At 42.1% G+C, this 24263-nt stretch overlaps 1 protein-coding gene across 2 annotated transcripts in view; it reads right to left on the bottom strand.

Moving 5' to 3' along the window:
* The window catches only part of ADARB2 (adenosine deaminase, RNA specific B2 (inactive)), a 455053-nt gene extending 438454 nt beyond the window's left edge, over positions 1 to 16599 (bottom strand). For both annotated transcript variants that reach the window (XM_021065069.1, XM_021065068.1), the window contains exon 1: positions 16347 to 16599. The gene's annotated coding sequence lies outside the window, so the exon portion shown is untranslated. The remainder of the gene's footprint in view (positions 1 to 16346) is intronic.

Below are 24263 nucleotides of genomic sequence, written 5' to 3'. Positions count from 1 at the left end.
CCTCCGGACGGAGACACCTCCCTCCCCAGCGGCAGGCCTTTTCAGGGCGCGCCCTCTGAATGCTGTCATTCGGTGGTTATTACTATAATTTTGGAAACAGGGCAATACACACTGCCCATGCTCTAGCTGGAGATGCCCCTGAAATGTGTAATTTTAAAGGTTCACGGGCTTTCTGTGACTGGCGCTGGCACAGGTTCCCAGCTGTCAGCGTCTGGCAGCACCCTCACAGCAGCAGGTGTTTCTGGGATTCTTCTCCACACGAACTGTGAAGGCTACACCGCAAGAGACAGATGTGCTGTTTGCATTTCTGGTTTTTGTTGCTTTTTTTTAAAACCACAATACCGAAACATCACACTTGCTGGGAGAAAACAGCGTCTCTCTTAGGAAGCATCCCTTTACTTGACAGGTGCACCGGGGAGATTTTTGACTCCGCTTCCAGCCCGGACACAGTAACTGGCACAAGGCTAGCTCCTCCCATGCTTGACAGCCACGATCCTGGATAAGACCTTCAAGGCGACGGTTCCCAGGCTTTGGACAAGGACAGTCCAAAGCTGCCGTCCGTTCAGTTTTAGAAGTGGGAAGCTTTCTTAACCACACTTTTTCTCCATCTGAGGACAATTTCCTCCCACAGGACACTATGTGGCATCCAAGCAGAGTGCTGTGATCCCACTGAGCTGAGAGCTCAGAGTCTGGGGCAGGGGGGGGGCTTGAACCTATGGGGCTTGCGCTGGAGAACGGCAGTCTGCACAGAACAAGGCTCTAATGCTCTGGGCGAGCAGCAGCAAATCGTGCAGAAAAAGGGTGCTCTGTAGCTAAGAAGTGAATGAACTGAGAGTCTGAAGGTCACACTGAGGTAAAGTCTGCTGGAGTTTTAGCTCAGTCAGAGTGGAGAAAATGCAACTCTTTGTAAAAAAATCTAGGCATCAAGATGAAACACAGAAAATGCCAGAGTAAAGATAATACACCCAGCACAGCCCACCCTGTACCCACCCCGCCCAGTGCCAGGCAGCATCTTGTGGGAGGATGGGCAAACGGAGCCTCAGAGGGACTGAATAAAGCCACAGCAATGACAGTCGGCGATACTCCGCTAAAGCAGCGGAGAGGAACGCTTATAGGACCAAATGCTTGTGCGAGAAAAGCAGAAAGTGTGGATGTCACTGAGAGAAGCACGTGCCTTAACAGACTAGACCAGGAAGAGCAAAACGGGAGTCGGTACGAGGAAAGAAATTATAAGACAAGGGAGACATCGACTGCGTTGAAATAAGAAAAACAGTAAGAAAACCGAATCCCAAAGCTTTGAGGTGGTCAAAGACACGGATGAGCCTGAATCTGTGAGGATTCACAGACTAAGAAAGGAAGACTAAACGGAGCACTGATACTAGGGGTGACATCGGGGACATCAGATCCCACGGCCAATGAAGGAATAATAAGGGGAAGAACATCAATTTATGAAATAAAAATTCCTTGAGAAGACACAAATTACGAAAGCTCACTTAAGAAAAGCGAGAATAACCCTCTATCTCTTAAATAAAGTCTTTGTTAAAACAGTGCCCCCAAAGCAAGCCTTGACCCACGTTTTCAGTGGCTAATGCTATCAAACGCACTGGAAAGAAATAATATCAATTCTATGCCAATCCTTCTATTTATAATATTAGTATTTACCCTGCATTAAACCAGAAAAGATATAGTAAAATCAAGCAGAAAAATCCCATTATCATTCATACATATAGACCATAATTTTAGTAGAATAATTTTAGAATATTTTTGGGTTCATAGCAAAATAGAGGGGGTACAAAGACCTTCCAAATATCTTCTGCGTGTGCACACACATACACACACACACACACGCACGTGCATACTCACGCGCACACACACACGGCACAGCCTCCCTAACCATCAGAACTCCCCACCAGATGCTACATCTACTGCAGTCAATGAGCCAACACCGATACATCACATTACGCAGAGCCCGGAGCTTACGTTAGGGTCGCTCTGTGTTGCGCGCTCTATGGGTGTGGACACGTGTAATCAACGACCTGTATCCATCATCACTGGATCCCAAGGTCTCAATGCCCTGAACACCCTCTGTGCTCCTCTGCCCATCTCTCCCCATGGCCCAACCCCTGCAGCCACTGGTCTTTTCACTGTCACCCCCGTTTTGCCTTTTCCAAAATGTTCTATAGTTGAAATTACACAGTGTGTAGCATTTTCAAAATGGGCTTCTTTCACTTAGTCAAGTGCATTTATGTTTCTTCCCTGCCTTTTCATGGCCTGATGGCTCTTTTTCTCTGTGCTGAATATGATCTATTGCCCGGATTACCAAAATTTATTTTTCTTAGACTCAAAAATTTTTGAGGAAATACTAGCATATAGTATCCAGTCATATATAAAACACATCATGACCAAATGGAGTTTAACCCAGGGAAATGCAAGGTTGTTTCCACTTCTGAAAATCAATTTAATTCACTCAATTAGCAAATTAAAAAGTAAAAGTTACATAACCATATTTAAAGCTGCAGAGAAAAAATTTTACACAACTCAGTACCTAATTTACTAAAAATCTTCTCAGAAAACTAGAGATATAAGGGAACCATACTAGCCTCAAAAACCTACAGTCATATGATACTAAGTGGTGAGTCAAAGGATTTACCCTTCAGTCAGGAACAAGACAAAGATATCCACTCCCACTAGTTGTGTGAAGCATAGTAGTGGATAATTTAAAAAGCACAATAAGGCACAAAACATTTTTAAAATGAATAAACTGACAATATACAAATGACATTAATGTTTTCAATAGAAAATACCTAAGATTCTACCAGTAATAATAATAAAGCTTATTTAATAATGTTTATTATTAATAATAATAATAAAGAGCCAAAAATCAAGCTTGGCAATGTTATAGGTTTACAATGTCAATATCAGAAATGAACTGTATTCCAGTATATTTACTCTGAAAAAAATGGAAATTGAAATTTGTCAGGCAGAAGAATTTATAAAAACATGTAACACATGAAATCCTTAGGGATAATTCTATGCCAAATCTATACAATATATGTATACTGAGAAGCACTCAACATCTTGGAGAGAAATTCAAGAAGATTCAAATATATTTAGAGATTTACAATATTCATGGATCATACGACCCAATACGTTAACATGTTACTTCTCTACAAATTAATATATTCAATATAATGTCAATTAAAATTTCATCAGGTTTCATTTTTTTTTTTTTTGGCTGTGCCCCTAGCAGACATTAAGTTTCCAGGCCAGGAATCAACCCATGCCATAGCAGTGACAATGCCAGATCCTTAACCCACTAGGCCACCAGGGAACTCCTCATTGGGCTTTTTATTTAGAAATTTACAAGCTGATTCTGAAATCTGTGTGATAATGCAAAAGATCTAGAAATGGTCAAAAAATTTTAAGCAGAGACCAAAGCTTGATTATCTATATTAACTAATTTAAAGACATAATATGAAGATTCAATAAAAAGACACTGTAGTTTTTGTATAAAGACAGAGGTATATATTAAAGAAACAGAATAAGGAATCCAGAAGTAGAGTCAAACATTTAAGGCCAGTAGGCAATTAACAAAAGTGCCATTTTAGTTCAATGGAGAAAGAACTGTCTCTAACAAATGGTTCTGAAAAAATCATTTTATATACACACACATCCATATATATGTACACAAACATATATCAATCTTTACTTCATATTGTGAAGTAATTTCAAATGGATCACAGATCTATATGTAATAGCTAAATATAACTTTCAGAATAATACACAGGAGAAAATCTTCATGGCAAAACAGATTTGTGGTTTGGCATAAAAAAATAAAAACCAGAAAAAAATATTCAAGTAAGCTGAACCTCGACAAAATTAAAAAACAAACACAAAACGCTCTTCATAAATCACTTTTAAGAAAATAGGAGTTCCCGTCGTGGCGCAGTGGTTAACGAATCCGACTAGGAACCATGAGGTTGTGGGTACGATCCCTGCCCTTGCTCAGTGGGTTAACGATCCGGCGTTGCCGTGAGCTGTGGTGTAGGTCGCAGACGCGGCTCGGATCCCGCGTTGCTGTGGCTCTGGCATAGGCCGGTGGCTACAGCTCCGATTCAACCCCTAGCCTGGGAACCTCCATATGCCGCGGGAGCGGCCCAAGAAATAGCAACAATAACAACAACAACAACAACAACAACAACAAAAAAGAAAATAAATGACAAACCGCAAACAATATATTTTTAAAACATTTATCTGATTAAGAATTTGTATCTAGAATTTAAAAAGAACCCTTTCAATTCAATAACAAGAAGGGTTTAAGCTGGAAAAAATTTCAAGAGAATCATCAGAAAAGAAAATACATGGATGGAAAACAGTCACATGAAAAAGGCACTCGATACCACTAGCAATAAGTGAAATTTAAATTAATATCACTGTAGCTAATACTAAGCACACTCTTGAACTGTAATCAAATTCATCATTACAATTTTTTTTCTGCAAAGAATGTTCCAGTTCCAGTGGATTTATTGACAGATTTACCAAATAGATAAAAAAGATACACCATTTTACATAATTTTTTTCCAGAAATACACTTTGGAACATTTAATGAAGCCAGTAGTATCCTGATACATATGTACATACAGCTACAGCTATATCTCCATCTAGATAGGTAGATATATATGAATATAGATTTAACACTCCTTACGAAGAATTAGGTTATCAAATCAAAGAATATGTAAAAATGATTATACATTATGAGTAAGTCTGCGTGAAGAATGCAATTTTGGTTTAATATTTGAAAAAAGTAATTTATTGAATGTAATTTACATTTTAGGCTCTTAAAATCTATACGATTTTCTCAATTGCTCATAAAAGGCTTTTGAGAATCAAAACTCATTCAGGATAAAACCTCTCAACAAACCAGAAGCAGATTATTTCCTCAGCCTGGTAAATGGCATCTCCCAGTAACCCACAGACACCGCCAGGCAGAGCTGCACTTCCTGTAAGAAGCAGCACAGGACCTGGACGTCAGTTCTCACCACATGACCTCAGTCCTGGGGAGTAGTTCCCAGCCCACACAATAAGGAATGACAGTTACAAAGACTGGAAAGAACTAACTTTATTTGCACACTGCCACAATGCACACCCAAGAAAATTTCAACCATCTATAATGGAAAAAATACAAATCATTATAAAATTAAACAAAAAAAGAGAAAATTTCGAAGTACAAACTACAGGATGTAGTAAATGAAATTAAGTCTCAGGATACAAGGTCATTGCATTTCTTTGTATTACCTATGAACAATGGGAAAATGCCAATAAAACGGCATTTAAAATAGTAGCAAAACCACCAAATACTTAAGGGGAATTCTTTAATAAAAGCTAAAGCATAACTACTAAAAAACTACAAAAATTTGTTAATGGTAAAGTCAAAAGCCCTTAAAAACTGGAGAATTATACCAAGTTCATAAGTTGGAACACTTAGCATTGTTAGGATTTCATTTTCCACCGATTATTCTGTAGGTACAATGCATGGAAATCAACATTTCAGTATGCTTTTGTTTTTTTTCAGAAATTGACAAGTTAATTCTAAAGTTTATAAGAAAATTCAAAGCATCTAGAACAGTCAAGACAAGCTTAAATGAGAATAACAGAATCGAGAACATATACAACAGAGAGAGAAAATCAGACCAAAAGAATTAACATGGAGCTCAAAAATGTATACATGCTAATTGGGTCATTTGATTAACAATAAAGACTCGAAAACAATTCAATAGCTAATGGTAAGTCCATACAAATTTTTTTTTTCTCACTAAAATAACAAGCTGTTGATATAGAAAAACATTAAGTTTAAAATGATTTTTAAATAAGCAGGATGAACACAAGTGTGGGACATGGAGAAGCGGAAAAGTTTTACTTCACCATAATTAAATGTTTCCGTTCATCAGGATACTGTAAGAAATGGAGCAGCCAACCATGGATGTTTACAACATGTGTCAAAGGGCTTTTGATCTTGGTATATAAGGAAACACTACTCATCAGAAATGAAGACAAACCACCTCTGAAAACTGGAGAAAAGACCTGGAGAGATACATCACAAAACAGACGTAGAAATAGTAAGCGTTTAGTTTCATTAATCACCAGAAAACGGTAACACTGAACCACGAGATACCACATACACATGCTAGAGAGAGAACGTTTAAGAGACTAAAAGTACATGTTTTCTGAAATGTTTTCAAGAGCCTTCTGAAACATCAATGCACGTATTTATAACTTGGAGAAACATGAGGAACACTGTCTGTCCTGATAATGTGCAATTGTCACATAAAGTTTAAGACTGCAAGTGACAATGCCATCTGTGGCCTGCTCGTGCCCTGGGACTTTATCCTTATCAGCCACGCTTGACTGTTTCAGGAGCGTTCTCCTCTGGCAGTATCTTACTCCCTCTACTTAGAGACTGTAGACAGACACGCAATCCACAGTGTGTTTTCATGGCAGTGTACAGTGTGGAATGCCCTCTGTGAGCAGGCGCCGGAGAGAGGCGCTGCCCCAGCTCAGATTTCCCTTCGCTCTTCTGCAAGGGATGGCACAGGCACCGCTGTGCCCACCCTGGGCTGACGTACAACTAATACTGTGCTACAAAGTCCCGGAGTGCACACGAGTTCCCTTATGACATGATTGACACCAGGGATTCGAGGCACCAGGAGTCAGTCACAAAGTGCAAACTCACTGACCCTGGGGGCCAGTGAGGTCATTTGTAAATCAAATGGCGACAGCACCAAGCACAACAGTATCAGAGTGAAGCCGAAGCAGGAGAAACGGGGACTTGTTCAAACCGAATACTGTGATCTTTCTGTTCATTTCTCCTGTCAGTTTCTCCTGACTTTTTTGCATGTGAAGTAGTGGGGATATAGGAAAGAAAGAAATTACTACAACCATACAAACATAACACGCACACTATGGGAGAACAACAATATTCTGAAACACTGCAGATGCCACAGTTCAGCAGGCAGATGCTTGGACACTTGGAGGGACCCTGCGAGAAGGGGTAAAGTCCATGTCCTCACTGAATCCTCTTCCCTTCCAGTCACAGGAAGCACAGAAGATATGAGCCCAACAGTACAGAAACAGCTTGTCATGCAATGCTGCATCCACCCCCTAACATGTAACATGTGAGACGATTAAAAAGATAAACACAAACAACAAAAGTGAAATAAAAGACATCTGATGTAAAGGAATGATGCCATTCTCATAGTTTATGGAACTAAAGAAAAAGACTCTTCTAGAATCAAAAAGTGGTACCTCGAAATTCTCCCATTTAACCCTACCAGGGGAAATCTGAAAAAAAAAAATGCCCCTTGGTTTTTCTCTGGCTTTTTATTGATGTAAATTATTGCCAAATGGCAAAAACACAATAGAGCACAGTCCCTACTGATGTGTTCTAGAAATGTAAAGATACATGCTGCCGTTTCGGCAGAAATCTGTAGAATGCTCCATATTAAGGATAAACACTAATGACTTAGGCTAGTTAGAAAAGTCACTCAGACACATGGAATAGAAGGGTTTCACCCACTGTGAGGGCAGCTGCAGAGAAAATGGGGAAGATAAGGGATTCCCACTCCCCGTTATGTAGTTTAGGACACACTGATCCAAAGAAATGGTGGCAGCAGGTTGTGAACAAAGCTCCCAGGTAATCCAGTGTCTCTGAACCATGTGACAGAACATGACAGTTAAAGCTCCCACGGACAACTGACATCCAGAATAACCCTACACTGAGCACTTGATAATCTTGTGAAATAGCTGGAGGCACAATTAGAAACCCTACAGCACACAGGTGGCATGTAATCTTTTTGCAGATCCATAATAAACACGATACGATACAATCAGGAAGCCTATCTGGGAGTGGAAAAAAAAGCTCATACTTTGTTAAACCAACAGGTTCCTGCCTTTTCTTTAATCCAGGATCCCATCTCAAATGCCATTTTTAAAGGGAAAAACTTCTTAAGATGTGCTTGTTTATGGTGTATATATTTATAGATTTATCTCTTCAAATGGTGCCAATGATTACTGGCAACAGGTAGCTTTCTTCTTCAAATATTTGCAAGTGAGGGTTAAGCAGCTAAGTGAACTGGATGTCTGTAAAAGAGTCCAGCGAATTCAGAAAGGACGTTTGTTTAGATGATTCACAGGAGCCTCCTCCATCGGAAGGAGGCATCAGTGGAGCACGCCCACGTGTGACAGGACAGGCATCACAAAGGCAGCGACTGGCATGTGTGGGACTTCCGTTCCACCCTGGAGGGCAGAGCACAGGACAGACGGGCACCGTCTTGGGCAGTGCTTTATTTGTAATTTTTAGATCTATCTGTAATCTTCAGAACATTGTCAGTGCATTAAAGGGCTGCCAGTGAGTCCCAGCTTAAGTCTCAAACATGCTTTACTAACTTTGGCCTGGAAATAAAAGCAGAGCTTTGTTGGATTAAGTTGTTAATGACTCACTGATCCAAAGAGACTTATTATGACAATAAACCAAACGTCCTGTTTGGGGAAATAAATGACACTGAACTACTTTCTGATGCAGCAGGAAAAAATCCTGTTGCCACAAACCCTAAACGGACGTACTGTAAAGTGTTTTAAAATGTTATTATCTTGTTGTCTCTATATTTTGATTTCTCTTTCCTTTGGCTTTCTCTATTCTTAGCGGTTCCGTTGACTTAGCTCAACATGCCCAGTTGATACACTGTGCATCTAGCCTAAATCTTACGTCTGCCATTCTTTTATAGTTATATTGAAGTGTGGAAGCAAAGCCTGAGTTTACATTGCCTCAGTCTGTTGTTTATTTTCACGTCTGGGGCTGAGCATCATTCTGGGCAGCCCACTCCTGGGGCCATGGATGCGGTCTGCAAGAAGACTCCGTCCTGGGGTCAGATCATTAGAAGATGCTTTAATCCTTCAGAACAATTTTTCAATACTGTTTACACCAGGGACTTTCTTGTACAAATCCTCTTTACACAGACAAGAATAACATGGCAAGGAACTATTTGTCTCTGATCTCTGCAAAGAAGGAGAGTACACGGGAGCCCTTAGGGGGTTTTCCATCTTTTAAACCTACCAGGAGGAGATTAATCAAAGACCTCTGTGCTCCTGATGTACCATCAGTTCCTGAGCTGCAGTGCCATTGATCAAGCAGCGGTGGAATCGCAGGATCAGAGCACCCATGCAGTGCATGGCTGGAGCAGAAACAGAGCAGGAATATACTCACAAACATCTGGGTGCTGGTTCACTATTTTCCCCAAACAGCCTCAAACGCAGAACCTCAAGACTTCTGCCCTCACATAAGCCGCATTTTAGGGTCCTGAAAGCCCATCATGTTCCCAGTCACAGCTGAGCCGTGTCCGTGGAGGTCCTCAGGCTTACTGGCCCCAACTTCTCATGACGCAACCCATGTTTCCACTTTACACTGTGCACACCCAGGACATGTGCATGGACCTGGTTTCATTCAGTGCCCAAATGAACATGTGAACAAAGCCTGAAAGCAGTGACAGAAAACCAGGGTTCTGGCTCTGTCCACGGCCCCTGCAAATGACACGTCGGAATATAAAACCCAACGCTGTGCCTCATTCAGTCCTCATGGGATCAAGGTCTAAGATACATGTTCAAACACCTCAATCTACACAAACATGCGAACACTTAGTACACTTTTTTTGGACATTATTGCAGGACGTAACCCAACAGGGAGGTATCTGAAATATTTTGTGGTATGGGAAGCTGAGATGCACACTGAGTTTGCCAAAACATAGTGAGGAGTGTGAAGTTTTCGAGCCAGAAAGCAAGACAAAGCATGGCAAAATATTTCTGTTCAGTGGGTGAGCTGTATGATCAACTATATAATATTCTACTGAGTGGAAGTAGATTTAATTGATGTCAATTATTAAATATTAGTGGACTTGAAAAATATATTTCATTTTTAAAAAAATGAGATCCGTGATTATTTTCTTTGGATAATATCCTTGAAAGGAAATTATTGGTATGAAAAAACGACATTTAAAATTTTTGATCTATATCCTACATAAGCATCCAAGAGTTTTTTCCAATGTATAATTACAGCAGTAATATTTTCACACTTAAACACTTTGGCTTTTGCTTGTTTGATTGTTTCCATACAGGTTTTACTTTGTAGAGCCGTTTTAGCTTCACAGCAAATTTAGCAGAAAGCATGGAGAGTTCCCATGTAACCCCGCCCCACAGCACCTACAATCAAAGTCCCCCAGCAGACGGTATGTGTGCTGTGTAATCAGTGAACCAACACGGACTACATCATCACCCAGAGGTCCTGGTTCACAGGAGGGTTTACTCTTGGTGTTGCACATTTTATGGGTTTGGAAAAATGTAAAGTGACATACATCCACAATTACGGTATCATACAGAATAATCTCAATTTTCTAAAAATACCTTATTCACCCCTCACTCCCCTTAACTTCTGGCACCCACTGATCTTTTTATTGATTCCATAGATGTGTGATTTCAGGATGTCACAGAGTTGGAATCACACAGTAAGTAGCCTTTTCAGGTTGGCTTCTTTCACTTAGTAATGTGCATTTAAGGCTTCTCCATGTCTTTTTGCAGCTGGATCATTTCTTTTTAGTGCTGAATAATATTCCATCATCTGGATGGACCATTCAACTGTTAAAAGACCTCTTGGTTGCTTCCAAGTTTTATTGATTTAAAATAAAGCTGCCATGAACAGGTTTTGTGTGGACCTAAGTTTTACCCCTTTGAATAAACATCCAGGAACACAATTGCTTGGTCACATGAGAAGACCAAGTAGGCTTCGTAAGAAACTTCCGAGCTGCCTTTCAAAGCAGCTGCACAAGTTGCCTTCTGTCCGATAACATAAGCTCCTACTGCTCCACATCCTCTCCGGCATTTGGGGTTGTCAGTATTTTGATGGATGTGTAGGGGTATCTTTGGTGGTATTGTTGCAACTTGAATTTCTCTAATAACACGTCATGTCGAGCATCTTTTCATGTTCTTATTGCCCATCTTTACATATTCCTTGGTGAGGTATCTGTTCAGGTCTTCTGTCTTCTTTTTAATTGGTTGTGTCCCACTTATTCGATTTGAAGATTTTTACATTTTGGACACCAGTCCTTTGTCAGATGTCTTTTGAAAATGTTTTCTCCCAGTTTGTGGTGTGTGTTTTCACGATTAAGTGCAACTTATCAATTTTTTTACGGATCATGCTTTCAGTGTTCTATCTTAAACGTCATCACCAAATCTAAGCTGGGCCAGATTCTCTCATAAGTTATTTCGAGGAGCTCTATCGTTTTGTTTTACATTTAAAGCTATCATCCATTTTGAGGGACTCTTGTGAAATTATTCAAGATCAGTATCTGAATTTCTTTTTCTGAGTGTGGATATTCGGCTGTTACAGAACCATCTGTGGAAGAGACCGTCCTTCTCCCGCTGAGGTGCCTGTACTCTTCTGTCAAAGACTGGCTGGCTCGATTTAAGTGTGACTCTTTCCAGCCTATTTTGTTCCACTGATCTGCGTCCATTCTTTCACCAATACCACACTGTCTCTTCGTAAAAACGTCTTCATTGAGGTACAGTTGACATAAACATAAGGGCACATATTTAGGATATACAATTACTGACTTTGGACATAGGCACAGAGCTGAGACGCCATCACAGTTAAGGTAATAAACACGTCCATCAGCTCCATAACGTCCCTCTTACACTCCCACCTTCTTGTGTTAACATGAGATCACGATACAGTCTCGTTAGCCTGCGGAACTACGCGCCACGGCAGCTCTCTAGGATTTACTCATCTTGTGGAACCGTGACTTTATTCATTGAACATCAACTCCCCATCCTCCACCCCAGCTGGTAAACCACCGTCTACACTCTCCTACGAGGTGACCATTTTAGGACCACACCTAAGGTGTCTTCCTGTGACTGGCTCATTCACTCAGCCTGATGTCTCTTGACGTCTTAAGACACTGTTTCCCTCTTTGCTATTTTCGAGAAGGAAGGAGCATGCTGTTTGGATTACTGCAGCTTCACAGCAAACCCCGAAGCCAGGCAGAGTCAGTCCTGACTTTGTTCTTCTCCTTAAGTGTTGTGTTCGATGCTCCGGGACTCTCGCCTCTCCCTATAATCTTCAGAATCAGCCTGTTGATAGTTACAAAATAACATGCTGCAATTATGATTGGGACTGCACTTAATAAATGGATCAAATTGGGAAAAACTAACATCTTGACAACATCATAGCTTCCTAGAAACGAGCATGGAATATCTATCTATCGTCTCTGATATATTTAACCAATGTTCTGTAATTTTCCTCATATAAACCTCATATATATTAGATTTATATCAATAACATTTTTGATGCTAATGTAGTTATAATTATGTTTTTAACGTCAAATTCCACTAATTCATTGCTGGTATGTAGGGAAGTGGTATTTTTTACATATTAATCATGGGTCTTATAACCTGCTATCATTGCAGGTCAACAATCGCAGATCCTTAATTCAGGGGTTTCTTGTCAATTCTTTCAGATTTTCTACAGGCTAACATGTCATTCACAAAGGCCGTTTTATTTCTCCCTTCCTGATTTGTGTAACTTTTACTTCCTCTTCTTGTCTTGTTTCATTAGCTGGGACTTCTAGCATGATGCGAAAGAGAAGTGGTGAGAGGGAGCATTCCTGCCTTTATCCTGATCTTAGTGCAAAAGCTTCAAGTTTCTCACCATTAAGTATAATGTTGGTTGCAGGCTTTCTGTGGATAGTCTATCAAGTTGAGGGAATCTGTTAGGAATTTGTACCATGAATCGGTGTTGGATTTTGTCAAATGGTTCTTCTGTGTCTACTGATATAATCATATTTTTCTTTAGCCTGTGATGTGATGGACTATATTAACTGATTTTAATATGCTGAGCCAATCTTGCATACCTTGAATATGAAAACTCATTGCCAATATAAAATAGTAAAAATAACAGCTTCATTGCTAGTGAGGGTAAACTTTTTAAATATACCAATGTCTTGTTTTGAAAATTTACTGTCTGTATACCTTAACTACTTTTATAATGGCATGATGCTCTTTGTTACAAGTACAATTTATGAGTTGTACGCTAAACTTTTATCTTTCGCCTGTCTGACAAAAATGTGTTCTCAGTTTATTTTCATTTCCTTGAATTTCTATGGTTTCTTCACCAATCAGGTCTAATTTCTTTTAAATTTAGTCAAATACACTGACATTTCTATTGAGTCTATAACTAATTTTGTAATCCTCAGAAAATCCCTAACAAATTCTAGACACATTTCAGTTCCTTCATGTGTGAAATAAGGCAATTGAAATAAACTCTGAAATTTCTTTTATCTCTAAAATACTAGAATTCTCTGCCTCATTTCTGTGCTAACTGAAATTCAGGTACAGATGGGATGCCTGCTTTTTCAAAGATTCTAGCCTAGCGAAGAGATAGGAGGTGATTTTGCAGTGGAGGTGGTTCTGCATCATCCTTGCAGGCCGGGCACCCCGTTGGTCTGGAGATGGCAGAAGAGCACGTCATCAAGATTTCCTTGGAAAACCGTCTTCTTCATTCAAGAGAGAACATGGTAGAGGTTTTAAGTAGCCCTCACTCTTCATTCATTCTTATTTATTTAATTTCATTGAATTTTCATTCATCCTTAATGCTGTCGCCGAATTTTACACTTCACAGAAAACTGCAGATCTTCACCCACACAAATAATCATTATTCAAGTCACATGTGAAAATAAACGGTAGGTGTTGAGATTGATCATAAGAAATTTTGAATTTGATGGCATTTTACTGGGTTCATGAGTGACCGCTCCTTCTGTTACTGGCATCTATGGTGCCTGGGCAACATGGTGAAAGTCCCACCCTCCTTAAAATAAATCAAAAACATTTGTCTTGTGTTTTACAATGTTTTGGAAATGATTCAGGTGCATTGTCACCTAAGCCTCTCTTGAATCGCAAAACACCTTTTGGGGCTAGAAGAAGCATTTTCTGTCCTGGAGGCCAATCTATGACTGTAGATGACTTCAGAATTCCTGATTCCCAAGCCTCACCAGGTTTCTGTGATGCATGTCAGTCAAACAGTCACTGATATTCTGTCCCTATCTAGTTTCAGTACTCCTCAACTTCTCATTCAAACTCATTTTCTACACACCTGAATGGATAAGCCATGGCCATTCCCGCTCAGATCTCCTACTCCGCATTTTATGACTTAAACTGAATATACAAGGTGGTCTGTTTTCAGCAGATTTCAGAGTGTGGCCAACAGATTTTCATCCAAAATCATAACATCTCATAAACCCTTCAACAGCTGCTAGGAGGCACAGAAATAAGCTTGCCGTTGGATACATACAAAAAAGTGAACAGAGGGAGAGGTACAGCATTGAAGAATGAAAACACACGCAGACAAGAACTAATTGGAAAATGATAAGCAGCAGTTTCCTCAAATCTGTGCATCTGCGATTTCCTCTAAATGGCTCTTTTCCTAGGCAACAATTTTTGTATAAGGAATTCATTTTTAAAATCACAGAACTTTATTTAGGGGTGTGTGCACTTTGAGAAGCTCCCAAAGGCAGTGAGATCATGAAAAAAAAGAACTCATTTATTCTGAAGGTGTCAAATTGAAGGCAATTACAGCACATATGCATGAAGCAGCAAACAAATCAAGCCAGAAGTTAAAACCCCCTCCCAAGCTTTTGACAGACAAATTACATAATGAGGAGGAATACTCTGATTGGACTATTGTCTTTCTTTGAGGAGATGGGAGAAACTGAAGGCAGTGTCTATATGGCAACTTACTTAGATTATGAATAAAATAAAGGAGTTTCTGAGCAAAGCGTCTCTTCCCTCTGTCAGACTACGCAGGGAGCACACTGACCACTGATGGTTCCATTAAAAAAAAAAAAAAAAAAACAAGACACCCAAACCAAAATAACACAAAAGCACAAAATCCTGGCCCTTGGTGCTTCTGTCCTATGACATGAACATCTGACAGATGACTGGAAACCAATCATCTGCCCCTGGAAATGCTTTAAAGTCCGCCCTTCATTTCCCTGATAAGAACAGGGCTGCCCCAGGTGCTAAGGGGCTGACCTTTAGTCACGGGCTATTAAATGAAGAGAGAAGAGCTCTGTGTTAGAGTCTCCACCAGGTGTCTTGTTTTTATGCACTTGGGTGTTTGTTTACTTTTCTGGTATTTATCTGGTGGAGTAAGAAATACACAAATTTATACACAGGGACAAAGTGAGGAAATGAAGAATGAGTATCCCTTGGTCCCTATCTATCCAACGTTCCTCCTCAGAAGTTAAGAAATTTTACTAATTTCACATTTATCTTCACTTACATAAACACATCTGCAGAGACGTACATTCCTTTGTTTCTTTGCCCTCTATCTTTTATTTCAACATGTATACAGCACCCCTTAAATGTCCCCACTGGGTCCTCAGTTTTATTGGATGTGCATGATTTACTTAACAAGTCTTCCCTTAATAGCTATTCATTTCTTAACCAATTTGTGTTTGTAGAAACCATGCCACAACAATCTTCACAAACCTCATTTCCCACAGGTGAAAGAGCACCAACAAACTAACTGCTAAGGACAAAAAAATCGCTAGATCAGCGTTACTGCCAAACATATACACGTGGGTGTGCAAAACTGTAAAACCATAAACGTAGCTATTGTTACATTACCTTCTACTGAGTACTACCCACCAACTTACCCTTCTTGAGGAATAAATGGAACAGTCTGTTCCCTATTTTTTTGGCGGGCTATCTTCTACCTAGCTCACCAACCATCGTCTGTCACCTTTACCACGTAACTAGGTGAACAGTTATCAACTAAAGTTTTATTTCCATCATTTGAGCATCTTTTCATAGGTTTGAAAAGCACTGCGTTTCGTTTTCTGTTAAATACAGCTGTGTAACACACACAGCATACACGCACACGCACCATTATACATGTACATGCTTAAAGCAGGCCTCCAACCCCCACAGTACGTAGGCACAGAGTTAATCCTCCAACAGCAGGGGCGTGAGGCCGCCACGCCCCTCGTGAGAAAACCCCGCGACAACCCCGCGACAACCCCAGCGGCGCGGCGCGGCCTGGCCCACGGCCCCTCGCGAGAAAACCCCGCCACAGCAGCTGCTCACGCCCGTGGGCCCGCCAGCCCCGCAGCGGAGTCGCGCGGGGTCAGGAGAACGCGGCACCACAGACACACAGACACCCACCCACGCGCGCCCGCTCCCGCCCCGGGGCACGGCGGCCGCCGAGGGCGAGGGAGCACGTGCCCGCCCGGGTCTCCGGGAAGGGTTACCTTCGGCCTGCAGCGCGCCTGCCGCGAAGGTGCAGCTGTGACAGGAAGCTCCGAGGCCTCTCCGGGAGGAACAGGCGCCGGCGCGCGGGGCCGGGAGGGGCGGCCGCTGCGGGGCTTTCTTCGCTGGTCACCCCCCTGTGGGAGCCAGGGTGACGGCCGGGACCCCCACAGCCGGACACTGCCGACGCGGCCACCGGGGCAGCTGGAGAGACCGGCCAGACGACGCCCTGGTCGTAAACCAGGCCCAGCCGTAAACCTGGGGACCAGCCGTAAACCGCCCCCCCCAGACGAAACCGAGGGCCCAGACGTCACCCCCCCTCCACGGGTCGTAAACACGGCCCAGATGCCGTCCCCCAGGTCGTAAAGCGGGCGCGGACGGAAACGCCGCAGACGCAAACCTCCAGCCCAGACGTAAACCTGGGGCCCAGACCTAACCCCCAAAGTATAAACTGGGCCACTCGTGACACCCCCAAAGTATAAACTGGGCCACTCGTGACCCCCCAAACTAAACCCCTCCACCTGTAAAGAAGGACCAGATGTCAACCCCCAGACGTAAATCCTGGGCGCAGCTGTAAAGCCCCAGGCTAGACCCGGGGCCCAGGTGCAAAACCCAGACGTAAAGGTAACCGTGGATGCCCACCAGGGCCGGACACTGCGTGCGGGAGCCCAGAGGGCACCCCAGACCCGCGCCGCGTGTGCCTCACACTGCGGCCCAGCCTGCGGCCCACTGGACCCCGGGAGACGCTGGGACAGCGGCCTCGGTCCTGCGGACCCCAGGACCCGAGAGGATGCCGCCTGCGGGGGTAAGTGCGCGGCTCCGGCGGGGCGGCGGCCCGAGCTGCAAGCGGGGGCGCGGCCTTGGGGGCGGCTCTGCCGGGGCGGCTCTCCCGGCCAGGTTAGGGGCGTCGTGGGGAAAAAGCCGCCCTCTGGCGGGGCGTCGAGGCCTGGGAGGCCGGGCCGGGCCAAGACGGGCCTGGAGCTGGTCTGTGGATCCTCCTGCCGGGCGGCTGCGCCGGAGCCACCAACATTTCACGGTTCTGATTGTTTGGTCCAGAAGAGTGTGTGGGTGGTCTAGCTTTTCTCTTATGTTGTTTGAGTTATGAAATAGTGGGACGTCTTTATGCCAGTTCTTTTATGGTTTTATTTACCTTATCCTTTCTCGACTGACCCAGAATGGTTTTAAGATATGAATTATCCAAATTTAGTATTTTCCCGGGTAGCTAGACCACAGTAGTGACAGAATTACCGACCTGCGCGCTTATTTCTCTGAGTCTCTGATGACAGCTCTTTGGGGCGCATGTGTGGCCCTGGAGGGGCCGGGGCACTTCTCATTCTGTGTTGCTCCATTTATGGAGCCGGCTCACTGTCCACAGGCAGCCCCGCTACTGGCCCCACCAACAATGTGTGAGGGTTTCTCTGCGTCCTCACGGACACCTTGTTTTGCACTTATTTCCTTAGATTTTCGTTTATTTTTGTTGTTATAGGTTTCTTTTGTGGACGTTAGGTAGTGTAGCAGTATGCCTTTGAATTGCATTTCTCTAATAATTAATTAGAGCATGTTTTCGTGTATTTATTGGCCATTTTTGTATCTTTGCAGAGATGCTTATTGAAGTCTTTCTTTTACATTTTAATTGAGTCGTTTATCTTTTTGTTATTGAGGTGTAAGAATTCCTTGTATGTCCTTTCAAAGGTTTTCAGTTTTAAAGTTCAGCTTAGCCATGTTTTCTTTTGTTACTCATGCTTTGGACTCCAGTCTAAGAAGTCTTTGCCGAATCGAATCTAAGGTGATTCGGCACCTGTTCACTCCTATTTCTTCTTAAAAAGTTCAGTAATTTTAGCTCCTACATTTAGGTAATTGAAACTCTTACAAACAATTTTTATATATGGTGAGCTTGCAAGTTATTTGGGCACTATTTATGTATTTATTTTTCTTTTTAAGGTTGCGTCTGTGGCATATGGAAGTCCCCAGGCTAGGGGTCGAATCAGAGCTGCAGCTGCTGGCCTACGCCACAGCCACAGCAATGCGGGATCCAAGCCATATCTGTGATCTACACCACAGCTTAGGTCAGTGCTGGATCCTTAACCCACTGAGCAAGGCCAGGGATTGAACCCACATCCTCAACATGGCGTCTGGGTTCTTAACCTGTTGAGCCACAAAGGGAACTCCAAGGACTATTTAAGAGACCATTCATACCCATGGCTGGTTGCCATTCTTGTCAAAAATCAGTTGGCCATGGATATGTGGGTTTGTTTTTGAAATCTCAATTTTATTTCATTGGACTAGGATGTCTGTTCTTATGGCATTACCATACCATTTTAAAAATTACTATAGCTAGACTTTGGTTAATTTCCAAAATTCTGAAAATGTTCATTATGAGAATTTTTGCCAGTTTTTTTGGTTGCTTATGTGGAGGTGCAGATTTTCAGAGGTTGTTACACTCCCATCTTCATGGAAGACCGGTTTGTGTTATTTTTTGCATATGTATGCAAAATTATTAGATATTTATTGTGTATTTCATCATTAGAAAGTATTTACCTCTCTCTCACTTTTTTTTTTTTTTGTCCCTAACTAGAAGTTTGCTTGATATTCAAGTTGTAACTCTGGTTTTTTGTGTTTTTTCATTTTGTTGCTGCAGTGGTTTATGATGTCTTTAATCATCATTTTATTTTTGCCTACAATTGGAGGCATCCCATCAGATTTGTAAAAAGGTTTATTTTTCAGTGCAGTGTATGCAGAAGAGCAAATATCCTGGAAGGTGTGCCTTCCACAGAACTTTCACAGTCTGGTCCTGACACATTTGTGTCAGTAGCATCCAGCTCAAGGAAAATAACGTTCCCCAAACCTCAGAAATCTACTTTGTAGGGGTAACCTCTGTCTTGACTTCTAATAGTATAGCTTAGTTTTGCCTGTATTTTTTTTGTAATGTGTATAAATTATATAATCATTGTATGTTTTCTTTCTTTTTTTTTTTTTTTTTTTTTTTTTTTTTTTTTTTTTTTTTTTGTCTTTTGTCTTTTTTGTTGTTGTTATTTCTTGGGCCGTTCCCGCGGCATATGGAGGTTCCCAGGCTAGGGGTCTAATTGGAGCTGTTGCTGCCAGCCTACACCACAGCCACAGCAACACAGGATCTGAGCCGTGTCTGCAACCTACACCACAGCTCACAGCAACGCTGGATCCTTAACCCGCTGAGCAAGTCCAGGGATCAAACCCGCAACCTCATGGTTCCTAGTCGGGTTCCTTAACTACTGCGCCACAATGGGAACTCCACTGTTTGTTTTCTTTCATGGGACTTATTTTGCTAACCCTTACATTTGGATGTTTATCTCATTGCGGTGTGTTGTTGTAAAACGTTCATTCATATTCGGAATATTTTTCTCTTAGGTAAACACACTGTGAGTGTCCAGCGTTCTGTTGGAGGGCACTTGTGTAGTTGGCATTATGTGGACCTGTGATAGCGCTGCTCGGAACACGCTGGTCTGTGTCAGGGTGCATGTGTACGTTTGGGTGTGCGTTTCTTAAGTGCAACCCGGAGTGCGAGTCCTGTGCTGAGGGGCGTGTGTCCAGTGTTGGTAGCATGGATGGAGTTTTCCAGCAGTGCTTCCCATTCATTCGTCTGCTCTGTAATTCTTAGAAGTTTCATCTTTTTGTGAATTTTGGCCACTCCGTGTGTCTCATGTGTCATGGTGTCTGTCATTTGCATCCCTCTGACTGTTACTCAGGCTGAGCACCTCTCATGTGCTTCTTTGTCGTCTGCATCTGTTTTTTACTTGTCTTTACAAGTCCTTGCTCAGTGTATTACTCAATTTTCTCTGTCTCCCACAGTGATTTGTAGGAATTCTTACATATTGTGGATACTAGAGTCTTTTGTTGGTTGTATTTATACATTACAAATGTCTTCTCACACTTTGGGCTTTTATTATGTTTAAAAAAACAAGTTCATAACTTTGATATAGTCCAACTTATCATTTTTCTTTGTTAGTATTATTTTTTCCTTTTAGGAGATATTTGCCAAAACGAAGACCACAAAACTGTTGTCCTCCATTTTTGTTAAAGCATTTTTTTTGACACTTAAAGTTGAAATCCTTTGAATTTCATTTCTAAGGTAAGATAAGAATTGAATTTTGTGGAGTTCCTGTTGTGGCGCAGTGGAAACGAATCCGACTAGGAACCATGAGGTTGCGGGTTCAATCCCTGGCCTTGCTCAGTGGGTTAAGGATCCAGCATTGTTGTGAGCTGTGGTGTAGCTTGCGGATGCGGCTCAGATCCTGTGTTGCTGTGGCTGTGGTGTAGGCCAGTGGCTATAGCTATGATTCGACCCCTACCCTGGGAACCTCCGTATGCCGTGAGGGCAGCCGAAGAAAAGACAAAAAGACAAAAAAAAGAAGAAGAATTGCGTTTTGTTTATAGTATGAGATGGGGATATAGCATTTTTTGGTCTCTCTGGGTCTGTCCCCAATTGTGGTGATAAAATTCTGAGATGCCTCTGAGATTCATGCCCCTGGTATCTCATGTAATCTCCGACCTCTAGAATATATGATTGATTGGGTTGTGCCAGAGAGCAAAAGTAAAGTGATTTTTCAGGTGTCATGAAGGCTCCAGTTTAGCTGAATTTGATTTAATTAAAATGGGAACCGTTTTAAGTGATCTGATCTGGTCAGATGAGCCCTTCAGAGGGACTGTGACGCTTTTTGAAGGGAGGGCTTCGGAGCACGCCAGCCGTTCTCCTGTTGGCTTTGAAGCTGTGCGCTTCCGCTTTGGAGAGGAAGCTGCTCGCGAAGGAAGAGATGGTCTCTGTCAGCTGAGGGCTGGAGCCCAGCGACTCGAAGGCAACCAATTCCAGCAAGAGCTCTGTGCCTGCAGGGGCCCCGGAGCCTTAAGCGGGCTCCAGCCCCGAGCTCCTGTGCAGCCTGGTGAGGCCCTGGGCAGAGGATCCAGCTCACCTGTACAGGTCCCCAGAGGAGTGGTGAGCAATACTCTTGCATTGTCTTAAGCCACTACATGTGTGATAATTTTTTTCTGGTACCATAGAAGACTCATGTGCCAGTTGATGCAAAACTACTTATTGAAAAACACACCGTTTCCCCCACTGCCTTGTAGGGCCCCCTTGGCCGTCAGCCACCTATAGCTGTGTCTGTTCCAGGATTTACTGTAGAGTTTCTTTGGCTACTCAGTCGATGCTTGTGCCACATTATCTTTTTGCAGTAAACACTGGTATCTGGTAGTGTTAAATCTTTCAGGTTTGTTAATTGGCTTGCAAATGTCCATGGCAATTCTTGGTCTTTTGTGTTTCTGTATGGATTCTAGAATAAGATGGGAATATTTTGAAAAATAAAAGCAGCAATTTTGATTTGGATTGCATTGGTTCTACAGAAATACCTATAATTTCATATTCTATTCATGGTGCCTTATTTTCTGTAGTAAAAATCGATTCATACTATGAGCAAGAATGCAATAAATGTATTTCTTTTCCCTTTGTATTCCTCTTTTAAGTTCATGACCTAATCTAGCAGCTGTATAAAAGCTTGTTTTACTCTTTACCTTTATGCTCATGTGCACGTCTGTCTTTGAAACGTATCGTGTTTAATCCACACTGTTCATCTCTTAGCTTGAAAGAGTGTGAAATCGGGATGTTTACACCGTCTCACACTTTCCTTATGTCTTTCCTCAGCACTTTTGTTTTATTTCTGCATTATTTTGGCTTATGATACAAACATTCTGTTCTTTACCCACAAATAACATATTTGTTTTAGTTTGCCCTAAAATAAATAAATTCCATGATATTTCTATTTTTTAAATAGTAGTTTTTCCAGTCATCTTTTGATTAGTCCTCCAGTTTTTTTTTTTTTTTTTTTAAGGATTTGTAGGTTATTGAATTTAAACTTTTTTTCCACTGTAGTCCTTTTTATTTAGAGTTACAGTTTGGCTGTTTATAAAATTATTGGTTCACATATTCCCACATTCTGTGTATTGGAGCTCCTCTGTCTGCTAGAATTTAATTTTGCTCCAGAGAAATTTGAGGACAGACCAATTTTTATTCCTTTTGGACGCTGTTCTTCGGATGACTTCTCTCTGTTGTCTCTGCTGAGCTCTGCAGCCAGACTCAGATATTGCAGATGGCAAGGCAGTTGTCTTTAACTCTTACTAAATCAAGATTTTGCATTTCTGATTTTCCTTGTTAACTCTGCAGCAATACTTGAGTGAAGAAATTGAAAATACCACTGCACTCCGTCACTCGTAAGCCAAGAAGTGTCTCTGCTACACTGCTTCCCTGGTTTGGTCTCATGGGTTATAAATGTGTCTTTTCAGATATATATCACCTTTCTTCTGGTAGGTTTATAGCTTTACCCTTGAATCAACAAAATAGATGGCATCTCATAGTGGTTAAGTCAGAGAATGCTCTTCTCACCACCTACTAAACCCTTTATTTAGATGTGACTGTTTCCTTTGGTTAAGAATAATTAAAGCAGCAGAAGCAGCAGCTGTCAGGTAGTAAGTAGCCACTGTGTACAGAAGAGCGTATAACCACTCCGGGTGGCTCGTTGCGTTTACTTCTCTTGGCGGCACTGTGCTTAGGTGTCTGCTAAGGTCTAGGGAAGGAAAGTAACCGCTAAGGTCTGGTGACGGAGCAGTGATGGGCCCCGTGCTTCTGACCTGAGAGTCTTCACTGCCTTGGCACAGGTGCTGCTCAGCCGACACACACTTCCTTCTTCACGTCCGAAGTCAGCATTGTTTTCTGGGACACCCCAGGTCATGTGGAGTGCTGCTGCTTCTTTGATGGCCTCGTACCATCTTTTCAGAAGGGTCTGCTATCTATGGTACAGTTTCAGGGCCCTTCTCTTCATTTCTCATCTATTCCAACTCCCTCTTTCATAGACATGGAGAAAACCATGAAAACTGGAAGAGCGTAAAAGATCCCCTTTAGAATTTGAAGACTCAGAGTTCTTGTTTAGGCGGCGTGGACAGGGAGCTCTGCTCAGTATTCTGTCATAAGCTACCTGGGCAGAGATTCTGAAAGGGATGGACGTGCGTGTGTGTCACCGGATCAGCTTGCGGTCCCCCTGGAACAGACACAAGGCTGTGAGTCAGCTATACGCCAGTACAAAGTAAATGTCATTAACAACTGAAGTGGTGCGGAGTCTGAAATAATGGCTCTGTGATTGTGGGAGGTTATTTCACACATTTAAAAATTCGTTTCCTCCTGAGTGGAGTGAGGACTCTGCTGGGGGTTTGTTCCTGTCTAGGTGTCTGTCCCCTTCACCTTCCTCGACGCACATCACGAGTCGGGACGTTATGAAAGCTCTCCTTGGCTACGGAATGTGGGTAGTTAGTCTAGTCTTCCGGGACTATTGTGAGAATTACATAAAATAACCCTGGGAAAGAGGATTGCTGGTTACCTAAGGGAGTAATACACTTACGTGGCAAAGCAATATCAGGACACGTGGTAATTCTTGTGATGACTCGTTTTCTCTCGCCAGTGGAATTACTGAGTCACAGTGGTGGTCTCCAGTCCATCGACGTGTGGTAGAGACCAGAATGCGGAGGAAGGGACTGATACGGCAGTCCAGTGTTTGAACATTACCACCAACAAAACAACCAAAAATTATTAGCTTTATGGTTTGCCTAATTTAGGAAGAACAAATTGATGGAAGTACGCCCCAACAACTATTTAGTGATAAAGTCAATGCAGGAATGAAAGTTCCTTCCCCTAAAAGAAACGAAAGACTGAGTTAGTCAAGGTTTTACTAATGATACCAGAAGATATCCTAGTAAATTAAAAGTTTCTGTACACAAAGAGTTAAAAGTTTCAAAATGAACCTTCTCTACCCACACACCTTGCCTGAGAATCAGGTCTCCTGGGAACCTTTTTTTTTCCTTCCAGATTTAATCAGTAGACTGTTGCACATTGTGTCTTAAAC

The sequence above is a fragment of the Sus scrofa genome, chromosome 10, assembly GCF_000003025.6.
Source record: "Sus scrofa isolate TJ Tabasco breed Duroc chromosome 10, Sscrofa11.1, whole genome shotgun sequence".
NCBI classification, from domain to species: domain Eukaryota; kingdom Metazoa; phylum Chordata; class Mammalia; order Artiodactyla; family Suidae; genus Sus; species Sus scrofa.
This window is presented reverse-complemented; position numbering and strand designations above follow the sequence as displayed.